Source organism: Salvelinus alpinus, chromosome 31 (genome assembly GCF_045679555.1).
Source record: "Salvelinus alpinus chromosome 31, SLU_Salpinus.1, whole genome shotgun sequence".
NCBI lineage: Eukaryota > Metazoa > Chordata > Actinopteri > Salmoniformes > Salmonidae > Salvelinus > Salvelinus alpinus.
Genome location: NC_092116.1, coordinates 11906600 through 11918827, shown reverse-complemented (window position 1 = coordinate 11918827; position 12228 = coordinate 11906600).

Sequence of the window (12228 nt, the reverse complement as noted above, 5' to 3'; positions counted from 1 at the left end):
ACAGATACAAAAGTATCTATATCCAAAGTAAAATTAGTCCTATATTGACATAACCTGAAAGGTCACTCAGCAAGGAAGAAGGCGCTGCTCCAAAACTGCAATAACAAAGCCAGACTACGGTTATCCAAAGTAAAATGAGTCCTATATCGACATAACCTGAAAGGCCGCTCAGCCACTGCTCCAAAACCGCAATAAAAAAGCCAGACTACGGTTTGCAACTGCACATGGGGACAAAGATTGTACTTCTTGGAGAAATGTCCTCTGGTCTGATGAAACAAAAATACAACTGTTTGGCCATAATGACCATTATGTTTGGAGGAAAAAGGGGGATGCTTGCAAGCCGAAGAACACCATCCCAACAGTGAAGCACTGTGGTATTTTCATCATGTTGTGGGTGTGCTTTGCTGCAGGAGGGACTGGTGCACTTCACAAAATAGATGGCATCATGAGGAATGGAAAATTATGTGGATATATTGAAGCAACATCTCAAGACATCAGTCAGGAAGTTAAAGCTTGGTCGCAAATGGGTCTTCCAAATGGACAATGACCCCAAGCATACTTCCAAAGTTGTGGCAAAATGGCTTAAGGACAACAAAGTCAAGGTATTGGAGTGGCCATCACAAAGCCCTGACCTCAATCTTATAAAACATTTGTGGGCAGAACTGAAAAAGCATGTGCGAGCAAGGAGGCCTTCAAACCTGACTCAGTTACACCAGCTCTGTCAGGAGGAATGGGCCAAAATTCACCCAACTTATTGTCGGAAGCTTGTGGAAGGCTACCCAAAACGTTTGACCCAAGTTAGACAATTTAAAGGCAATGCTGCCAAATACTAATGGAGTGTATGTAAACTTCTGACCCAAGGTGTCTGTAAACTTCCGACTTAAACTGTATATATATATATATATACAGTTGAAGTCGGAAGTTTACATACACCTTAGCCAAGTACATGTAAACTCAGTTTTTCACAATTCCTGACATTTAATCCTAGTAAAAATTCCCAGTCTTAGGTCAGTTAGGATCACCACTTTATTTTAAGAATGTGAAATGTCAGAAAAATAGTAGAGAGAATGATTTATTTCAGCCTTAATTTCTTTCATCACATTCCCAGTTGGTCAGATGTTTACATACACTCAATTAGTATTTGGTAGCATTGCCTTGAAATACATCCACAGGTACACCTCCAATTGACTCAAATGATGTCAATTAGCCTATCAGAAGATTCCAAAGCCATGACATCATTTTCTGGAATTTTCCAAGCTGTTTAAAGGCACAGTCAACTTAGTGTATGTAAACTTCTTGACCCACTGGAATTGTGATACAGTGATTTATAAGTGAAATAATCTGTCTGTAAACAATTGTTGGAAAAATTACTTGTGTCATGCACAAAGTAGATGTCCTAACCGACTTGCCAAAACTATAGTTTGTTAACAAGAAATTTGTGGAGTGGTTGAATAAGGAGTTTTAATGACTCCAACCTAAGTGTATGTAAACTTTCAACTTCAACTGTATATAATACCCAGTGGCGGATTTAGGTATAGGAGACATGGGTAGCCGCCCAGGGCGGTATTTTTCTAGGGGCGCCTGCACTCAAAATTTTGGAATGGTTACATTTGCTCGATCGGTTTTCTACCGCTCATTTGCACGTCATGTCAGTAATATATCACCTTAACCTTGTGGGAGTGGGTGCCCTGATTCTAGTTTGTGAGCTAGGCAGGCTACTATCTGGGAAGGTCTCCCACTCAGAAGTACGATATGGGGAGGGGGCGGTGGTAGGTTGACCTCAGGTATCCCCACTGAAAGCCCGAGGTAGGGGGAGCGGGGAAATCTATATAACAGCGCGTCCCTAACTTTGTACAGTACTAATGCAATTAGAAAACTCAGTAACACTACGAAATTCTACCAAATAAACAACCATTAATTAATAATACTATGAATATACACTACCATTCAAAAGTTTGGGGTCACTTAGAAATGTCCTTGTTTTGTCAATTAAAATAATATCTAATTGATCAGAAATACAGTGTAGACGTGGTTAATGTTGTAAATTACTATTGTAGCTGGAAACAGCAGATTTTTTATGGGATATCTACAGTGGTTCCTCCTTTAAAAGTTGTGAGCTTACACCGTGGGACTTGGAGGTACCCAGCGTCACGGCGTCATTCCTCCAGACCACCACAAGGGGGAGTTAGAGCACTCATTATGCATTTGGGTCCCAAGGTTTTTACTGTATATGACTAATCCAATGACGAATTTGACGCCAGCCACCTGTCCCTGGTGACTTTCTTCAGCAAAGATGGCTGACAAAACATTACGGGGGAAGCAAATGTAAGTAGTTATAACGTCATAACGAGTCAAGCAAAACATTTACAATTGAGAGGAAAATGTTAGTTAATGTAGAGACAAATTCTATTCAGAGACAAATTCTATTCAGCAAGTTTTTTTTCAGTTATATCCAATACCAGGTGTATCAAACTCCATTCTTTGAATGATGCTGTCATTACAATTATATGCATTACAACTATACACTTCAACAGTGTTTACCACTCCTGCTCCTGGGACATCAATGATTACACATTGTAACTATGCAATAGGCTAGAAACATATTTTCTAGATTTAAGTAAAGGCTGATTTGTAATTCATATACACAGAGTAAAAAACAGTACATCCTGACGCGTGGAAGAGAGCGGGGAACGAGATGGGAGTAACAATCCAGGCTATTTGCTCTGAGACCGGCATAATAATGTAATGAAACAAGCAGGGAGCAGGTTTCGAACCCTCAACATTCTAGCACGAAGTCATAGGCGTGCAGAGGGCCATTATCAGCAACCATCACTCCTGTGTTCCAATGGCACGTTGTGTGAGCTAATCCAAGTTTATAATTTTAAAAGGCTAATTGATCATTAGAAAACCCTCTGTTTAAAGAAGCAATAAAACTGTCCGCCTTTAGACTAGTTGAGTATCTGGAGCATCAGCATTTGTGGGTTCAATTACAGGCTCAAAACGACCAGAAACAAAGAACTTTCTTCTGAAACTCGTCAGTCTATTCTTGTCTTGAGAACTGAAGGCTATTCCATGCGAGAAATTGCCAAGAGACTGAAGATATCGTACAACGCTGTGTACTACTCCCTTCACAGAACAGCGCAAACTGTGCGCAAAGCTGTCATCAAGGCAAAGGGTGGCTACTTTGAAGAATCTCAAATATTAAATATATTTTGATTTGTTTAACACTTTTTTGGTTACTACATGATTCCATGTGTTATTTTATAGTTTTGATGTCTTTACTATTATTCTACAATGTAGAAAATAGTAAAATACAGAAAAACCCTTGAATGAGTAGGTGTGTCCAAACTTTTGACCGGTACTGTACACAATGGTGTTGATGTCTCATCGGATGTGGCAGTGGCATTGTCATTGTGCATGTATTGTAACAGTCATTTATTCATTTAATAGTCATCACAGGAGGTTGCTGGCACCTAAATTGGGGAGGACGGGCTTCTGGTAATGGCTGGAGCGTAATTAGTGGAATGGTATCAAATACATCATGGAAACCATGTGTTTGATGCCATTCCATTTACACCATTCCAGCCATTATTATGAGCCGTCCTCGCCATCGGCAGACTCCACTGATATTCATGCATTAGTCATGGGGTCATCAGTCGACAAACTGTTGTTACATAATACATATAAATAGGCCCTATATGCTGTTTCGCAGATGCTTTTATCCAAAGCGATTTGCAGTAGTGCGTGCCAGGAAAGGGTGTCCCCAGCAGGAATCGAACCCTTGATCTTGACATCGCATTCGCCCTTCTCTACCAACAGACTCACACAGGACCACATAAACATCTGTTATGTTAGTTTTAACATTGTTATGAATTGTTGACATTACTTAACTACTTTTAATGTGACAGAAACAATCAAATCAAACCAAATGTTCACCTTGTAAATGAATAATTCACTGTTTTACAATTTCCAAGGCAACTTTATATATGCACATTTTCTGCTACAACAGTTAGACACTTTTTATGACTATTTTAATAATAACTTGAAGTCTGTGTCCATGTACCAGATATCCTACCTCCTCCCTGGATGGCAGGGACACTTTATGTCTTTAGTAGTCAAGCGTTAAGGGCGTGATCTCCTACATTATGAATGCATCAGGTTCCGGCATGGGAAATGTGGAGGCCCAGCACGTGCGTCTTCTCTCCCCTTCCTCTTTCACCAGAGAAGAAGAGAAAAGAGGCCACATTAGGTCTGGCTTGTTTTATGACACAGGGGACAAAGTATTTTTAAAATCCTCTTGCTTGATATGTGGTGATTTTCTGTGAAATGGGATGGGTCAGGGGAGGCGAGACAACATAACTGGGGGTAACAATATGGTCTTCTTATGCTGTCGTCATAACTTTTGACAGTGCGGTGCCTAATTGAACATAATCTAAGATACATAGAATTTGTCTTAAATTGTCTTAAACCAAAATGAAATTCTTCTTCTTCCAGCATGTATTCAAATAAAATTGAATCATTCTATGAAAATGTAAGTCTTATAGTTGTTTGGGATATTCGACTGTCTGAGGTACTATGCAAAGCATTCTATAGCCAGCTAATATTGTCGTTTTTTTTCAAACACAATTTTCATTTGACTCTCTATCTGTTATTTTCCCCTATTTTCTTTTCTTCTCTTCAACTCCAGCTTCCCTATTCTTCCTCCTCCTCATTTATTGTGTGTTTATTTCTTCCCTCATTTTCTCCGCACCATCTCCCACCAGCTCTTTCTCTTTTGCTGTGCTCCTCCTCCTCCTTCTTCCACTATCTCCACTCCACAGAGGGGGCATAAACAGAATGTTCTGTGCGCTAGTAAAGCGCCTGCATCTCAAGACCCACATCCAGTCAGCCAATGTGTTTTGCCCCCAAAATGTTCCCTAGCTGTACACAAAGTACACTTGTGACTGCTTGCTTCAGTTGTCAAATACAAATTAGTGACCAGCGGGGGGTTTTGAGCTTCAGTGAAGTTCTAAAATCTCATTTCCGGGGCTTCATTTTGTTTGTGTGTTTGAAGGGAACAGCGACAAGAAAGGGAAGACCTTTTAGAATATTTTTTGCTGACAACAAAAACTGGGACATTTCTTAAGCAATATCTATGCGACAAAGGGAGAGGAAATGGTGCCTTAAATTGCTTATCTTTCCACTCTCCGTGACTTCAGAGAAGAGTGCAAGCTGTTGTTTTGGGAAGACGGCAATCGATGTTGTCTTTGGCGCTTCCGTTTGCAACTGGATCATTATTTCATTCTCTTCTCCTTCCCAAGTAATGGGGCAAAGCCAAAATGTATGGCTTACTTTAGTTTGAGATTATTTAGAATTTAAATGACTTTTGACAGGGCAAATCACTAGACACATGACTTCATAGATTCACTCCATCTCGTTCATAGATTCACTCCATCTCTGTTAAAGCAACATCTTACAATATTTCCAATGTTACCAAGCTGTTCAGACATTTGGCTTCATTAAAATGGTGATTGTAAATTCACTACCAAGTCGAACATAGGGATGACTTGAGGTTGTGCATTATGATGGGATGTTTGGCTTTTCTTCATTCTATATTATTCTGGTCAGCCTCAGAGCCATGTCCACTGAATTCAATTCACTGAGTAGGGAAGACCGGGGCACAAAGTAACACTTTCAGTCTTTTGCTTATTTATGAAAAGATTAGTTGGATTAATAATATGTTTTTACAAACAACATACATATCTCAGCTACCATTACACACTAACTATTCTTTTAGGACACATTGTACAGTACCAGTCGTTTACAACCTAAAGTGGTGGAAGTCAAAATATTACAATTAACCCAGTGGGTGGGATTAATTGTGACAGACTGCAGGATTAATTGTAACACTAACCGTGTTTCCATCCATGGTTTTTATGTGAGTAAAGTCAAACTGTATGCAAAAACATCATCACAGCTGTAATGGAAACGTGACGATTCGGTACAATTTTTAAAAAGCCGACAGAATTTGTTTGTTCGACATGGTGGGACCTTTTTGTGTCTGTCAAATTAATTATGCGAGAAATTACAGTGGAAATGCCTTTATGGGCAAATATTGATATAATAACCATCATATTGAAGTACATTTGGAGTAACGCAATGATATGGTATATTTTCCTCCCACTACAACTGGGGAAACCACGCATTTTATTAGGCTACTGATGAAATAAGTTCTGATGAACTTCACAGGGTGGTGAAAGTGCATGGTGATCTTAAGGCTCCTTTCCAATAAATATTGAGGGTCTTATTCTGGTGACATGATGATCGATGCTTGGCTGCCGTTTGACAAATAGATCTGTATCTGCGAACTGTTTGCTAGAGCGTACAAGCCAAGACCAGAGGAGACACATTTGCTATTTAACGCAACAGTTTGTTTTAAAACTATTGGTAGACTTTATTTTTATTTGTTACATGAAAATGTAAGTCAAAAAGTACATTTTGTGTGCACTACGTTCATCACGCACTGATTTTTATCTGCAACATGTCCCTTTAGTGGAAACCCCACTGGTGGGAAAATGTGCATATTTGTCTAATCTGAGTCTTGTGAGAAAACACAAGCATTACGGTCATCAACTTTACCAATCAAAAGACCACTTCTTACTTATAAAAATGATATATCATTAGATACAGTACACGGGGAATCTTACACAGGTCAATAATCAAAAAGAAAGGCGGGAAGAATATTTTCAGTTTGGCCTGATTTTTAAATATTTTTTCAATAGAACACAAAATAGGCATGTAGATACACTAACCAAGCATTAGCACATTGACTAACAGCTTTCTAAGTGGTTTCTAATTTGATTTATGTAGTTGTTACATTGTGCCCCGTTCTCCCCTACATTGTTCAATAGTATCCCATTGAAAATGTTATGAACATGACACAGCAACAGTTAAAGTGTTAATAGTATTGCATATCATTAATGGTATCACATAAGAAACATACTCTGGGCTGACCTTACGTAAAAGACGAAGCTCGACCCAGTGAGGCAATGCATGTAGTTCTCCCCAATAACCCCAAGGTAACTTGAGGTCTCAATCTCTCACCCCTAGCTTGTAAAAAAAGGGATGATTTAAAAGCAGGAAGGAGTAGTTAAGTGATTTCTGGGGGCTTCTGCTGCTCCTCATTTGACTGAACATCCAATGGAACACAAAGAAAGAAAATGGAATGCCTCTGGCTACCTTGGGGAGATGAAGCCAGCATGTTCTGAATAGTGTACAAGTAAGTGCATTCGGGAGATTTTAAACAGTAAGTCGATAACCAGGGCACAAAGGTCTTACCTAATGGCGGAAGTCTCACGAGAAAAAAACAAAAAACAAATGGGAAGCAATGATAGGGCCAGGGCTGATTTTCTTCCAACACTTTCATTGCATCATCACCCTATGAAGCCCAACTAACTCCTCCTCCACTCTTCCTCTTCATTATTTTCAGAATACAGACATACTGTGAATACATTCATTTAGTTTGAATAATGCTTAAAGTAATGTCATGTGCATAGAATCCTTCTAACCCCCCCCTCCCCCTTAAAAGAGTTAGATGCACTATTGTAAAGTGGTTGTTCCACTGGATATCATAAGGTGAATGCACCAATTTGTAAGTCGCTCTGGATAAGAGCGTCTGCTAAATGACTTAAATGTAAATGTAAATGTAGATGTGTATTGTATGCTTTATAATAAACCGTTAATGTAGGGGTCATTCGTTTTTCAACAGAAGTAATTTTGCTGAGGTAGAACATGAAGCGAAACCACCCAACCAGCCATCTAAATTAGAACGACTTTGAAAACAAATAAACCAGTATTGGCTTTCAACCAGGACCTGTGCTCTGTGGGAACTGTGTCCTTGAGGAAGGACCGCAGCAGTCAGAGATGAGTTTACTGATGGTCAACTACCCTTCATTGAGCAGCACTTTTAATTAGGATGCTGAGTAATTTACATTCATTTAGATTAAGTACCGCAGCGATCATTTAGAGCAGGGCTGTAGTCTCTACATACTGTACACATTTTGCCTAACACAAACGCAGCTGTGATAATGATAATTGTACAGCTAGGACAGCTACAGATTTCCCCTCATACTGTACCACTGTCCCAGTGGGCAAAACTGATTGTAATGACATCATATTGCATGGTGTATATTTTAATGTATATCCAACATGCTGTCTTATTGTTCTGATAGACAACAGATACTATTGCAGAAGGTAATGCATTTAAATGATTGCCAAACCCTTGGCTCCATGCCAGGTATCTTTCCATTTGAAACATCAGCAAATGCAAAGTATGGTTCACGGCAGCCCAAACAGTATTTTCTCTTATTCATCTCTATTGTCTTCAACCTCAGACTTTGTGGCACAAACAGCGGCTGAGCCCTGCTGCTGTTTTGCAAGGCTGGGCCAGAGGCTCCAGCTCATCTCTCTCGGTGCCACCCTGTGTGGCGCGTTTGTTGTGGATAATGACCGGCCTCGGCTCCAGTATGTTCAAACCTGCTCACTCATCATCTAAATTGGTCATAGAGCAGACAGACATGTGAAAAGCGCCTTGATTATAGCGCTCCACCACACGCCCTCTCGCTTGTTCATTTCACAGACCATTAATTATTATTGTTATTATTTAATTAAATAGGTTAGCTTTGAGGCTGAGGCCGTTGCCGGCCGTCACCATCACTGTCGCCGGCGGCAACGAGAGGCGGGGTTGGCAAGACGACGAGTGCCAGGTGAACATCTGTAGGGACCGGGCGAAGAGCGTGTTCGTTCGACTAGCCTGCCTGGCAGCGGCCTGGGTGGACTTTGCCTGACAGCATTCCGCTGATGTCGACAAAGGTTCCGCTCCGTTTTGTTGATGAAGCTCACCTCGGGGATGTGAGGACGCCTCAACGCACATTACCGGAGTCCATCTGCAGGGCGATTAGCGTGATTACCGATGTATGTCATCCCTTTAACACTCAACACAGGTTGGGGCCCACCACCAGAGATGGATGAACAGTGTAGGAGCTGGTTAATGTCTGTGTGTGGGAGGGAGATTGTTAAAATGAACTGCCACGCTTAGTCTGTAGGCTATGCTGTCACATGTACGCCCTTGGCAATTTTGATTCCTTGAGTGAAAGGCAAGGTGTGAGCATGCAAGTTGCTTTGTGTTGAACACACTGATAATCAATAAGGCCATGTCTGAATCCCAAATGGCACTCTATTCCCTATATAGAGCACTATTTTTGACCAGGGCCCATAGACCGTTTTAATCATGTTTTGAAGCTATAGAGTGTTTGTTTACAATTGCATTGTTTACAGACTAAAACAAGCCTATATTTTGGGGGTTCTGATGTGGTTAGAAAGACAGTTGAACTAAAATAATGTGGCTTTTAGAAGTTATTTTCTTCAAGTATCAATGGCCATGTATCATTCATTTAAATGTCCAAAAATGGATGTAGCAATCACAGATTACCCCTTTCAAAAGTCCCAATAGAATAATACATTTGCCAATAGTGAAGTACGACACTGATCTGGTAACACTGACCTCTGGTCTTCTTTCTCCCGCATCTTGTCATCTCGTAGATGTAGTGAATGCTTTGCAATAAGACAGTGTACAAGTTAAGAGCCTTCAAAGAAGGGCAAGTGTGACGGAGGTGGCTCTGTGAGTAACCTTGTCTGAGACCTGAGGTCTTGTCTAATCACCCTAAGCTAGGCCTAATGCTTTTAGAATGTTTTTTTTTTTTTTACGTGCAGGTTAACCATGCGGTCCAGTTGGTCATAAGTGATAGCTTTGACCTTTGTGAAGAACAACTTAACATCTCAAAGGTTTTGAAAAGAGACACTGTGCCATATGTGCATTTTTGTCCTTCAGAGAGACCATTTAACATGCCAAATCAAGGCCTCCAAGACACGACAGAACTTCTAAAACTCTGTCTGACAGCTTTAACTGTGTCCTCTATCTTCCTGACTTATCCAGCAGGTATTGACAGCCATTCATTAAAGATGGGGCCTTCAGGTGCGTCCAATCCAATAGAGTTCCATTCCTCGCTATTAATTCGTCATCAGTATGGATCCGTCTCTTTGTTGAGGCGGCCCCTCGGGTTTAAACTCGGACAGCTCTGCCTGAATAAAAATGAAGTGAGCGGCTTCCATCACGCCACTCATAGCTCCATTTGTTTGAGTAAAACACGCCGCCCATTATTGGAGTGTCACGGCGCTGTGTGTTTGGAACGCGACAAATCACCGTGGGCTGTCGCCGGGGCGCTTCGTCTTATTACTCTCGGCAGAGGGAAACTGAGGTAATGCTGACAAACACAGGGAGAACCAGGGCCATTTACAAAACATCCATTAAAAGGGATTCCAATACACCGAGCAGCACAGCGGAGCCTCGATCAAAACACAGAGTCATTTATTTGCATTTACTCAAACATTTGGAAATTAGTCATCTTGGATCTAGGTCAAGGAGAACGCACAAAAGGACCTTTTGGGGTTTGAATGTCGAAAAGGAAGTATGGTGGATCTATTATTGCGTGACGACCTAATCCAGGGGTCAAAAGCTATAAGTGTGAACAAAACCTGTGGGGGGTGCAACCATAGACTTTGATCATAGAGTAAACCAAATGCATTCGTTTTGGGTAGGCTACAGTACATTTCTGTCATCATTTGATCTGTGAATAGCACTAGCCCGTGAAAGCACTAGCCTGTGAATAGCACTTGCCTGTGAATAGCACTTGCCTGTGAAAGCAGTAGCCTACATGGAGCATGTAGGCTACGACAGAGATTAAAGGCAAACTGTAGTGGAATTGAAATGACAGGGAAGCCCCCCCCCCCCCCCTTCCTTGTCAATAGCATCAAGCGCAGGCCACAGCGCAGGCCACAGCGCAGGCCACAGGTCGAATGGTTGTTCTTCAAGCGCTCCTGGAAGCTTTTCAATGGTGGCTTCAAGCTGCTTCTTCTACAAGAGCGAGAGCCTAGACTTCAGAACCTGACGAGAGCCTGCCCAAGGCTCCATTTGAAGCTCATTAAAAAGTCTCATCAAAACATAAGCAATAGAATAATAAAAACATGTAATGGTAATTTGCAAATATTTCCCTCTGCGAGCAAGAGCCCTGACGCATAACAATACATGCCCCCTGCCCCCATAAAATATTAAAAGATATGATCTTGCCGTATCTTCCCAAGTAACAGCTCACTTCATTAGAATTCTGAGCAAAATGTAATTTATTACTTTATTCTGGCCTCTTTTTTTCACCCTTCTAATTATTGATACAGCCTGAAGGCACTTTTCTTTGTTGGATTTTCTAATTTACGTAAATGAATTAAATTATTTGTTAGTGGGGGTTTTTTACCCCTAGGAAGTCAGGTGTGGCGACGCTTTTATTTCCTCAGACATTTGGTGTCACAATACGTGAGGTGGGAAGTTAACTATTTGATATCTCAGCTCTTGAACAGCAAGATATTATAGTAAGGGGTTTTCCGATGATAATGCATTACCCACTTGGAAGTCTTTTACACAATATTATACTTCAAAGGACACTTTCTCTAATTTCGTGGTCAAGACATTTTAATATGTACACACAAACCTTTTCCACTATCTGGTGCTTTAATATTGGATATTTTTCGTCCGCAACTGCTCCATATGATGCACATGAAGTGACGTGTTATTAGTACTATATACAGTACGTTCGGAAAGTATTCAGACCCCTTGACTTTTTACACATTTTGTTACGTTACAACTAAATTGTAAAATGTATTAAATACATTTTTTGCCACATCAGACTACACACAATACCGCATATGACAAGGCAAAACATATTTTTTATTTTTTATTTTGCACATTTATTAAAAATAAAAACAGAAATACCTTATTTGCATAAGTATTCAGACCCTTTGCTCTGAGACTTGAAATTGAGCTCAGGTGTATCCTGCTTCCATTGATCATCCTTGAGATGTTTATACCACTTGAATGGAGTCCACCTGTGGTAAATTAAATTGATTGGACATGATTTGGAAAAGCACACACCTGTCTATCTAAGATCCCACAGTTGACAGTGCATGTCAGAGCAAAAACCAAGCCATGAGGTCGAAGGAAATAGAGTAGAGCTCTGAGACAGGCTTGTGTTGAGGCAGATCTGGGGAAGGGTACCAAAAAATGTCTGTAGCATTGAAGGTCCCAAGAACACAGTGGCCTCCATCATTCTTAAATGGAATATGTTTGGAAGCACTAAGACA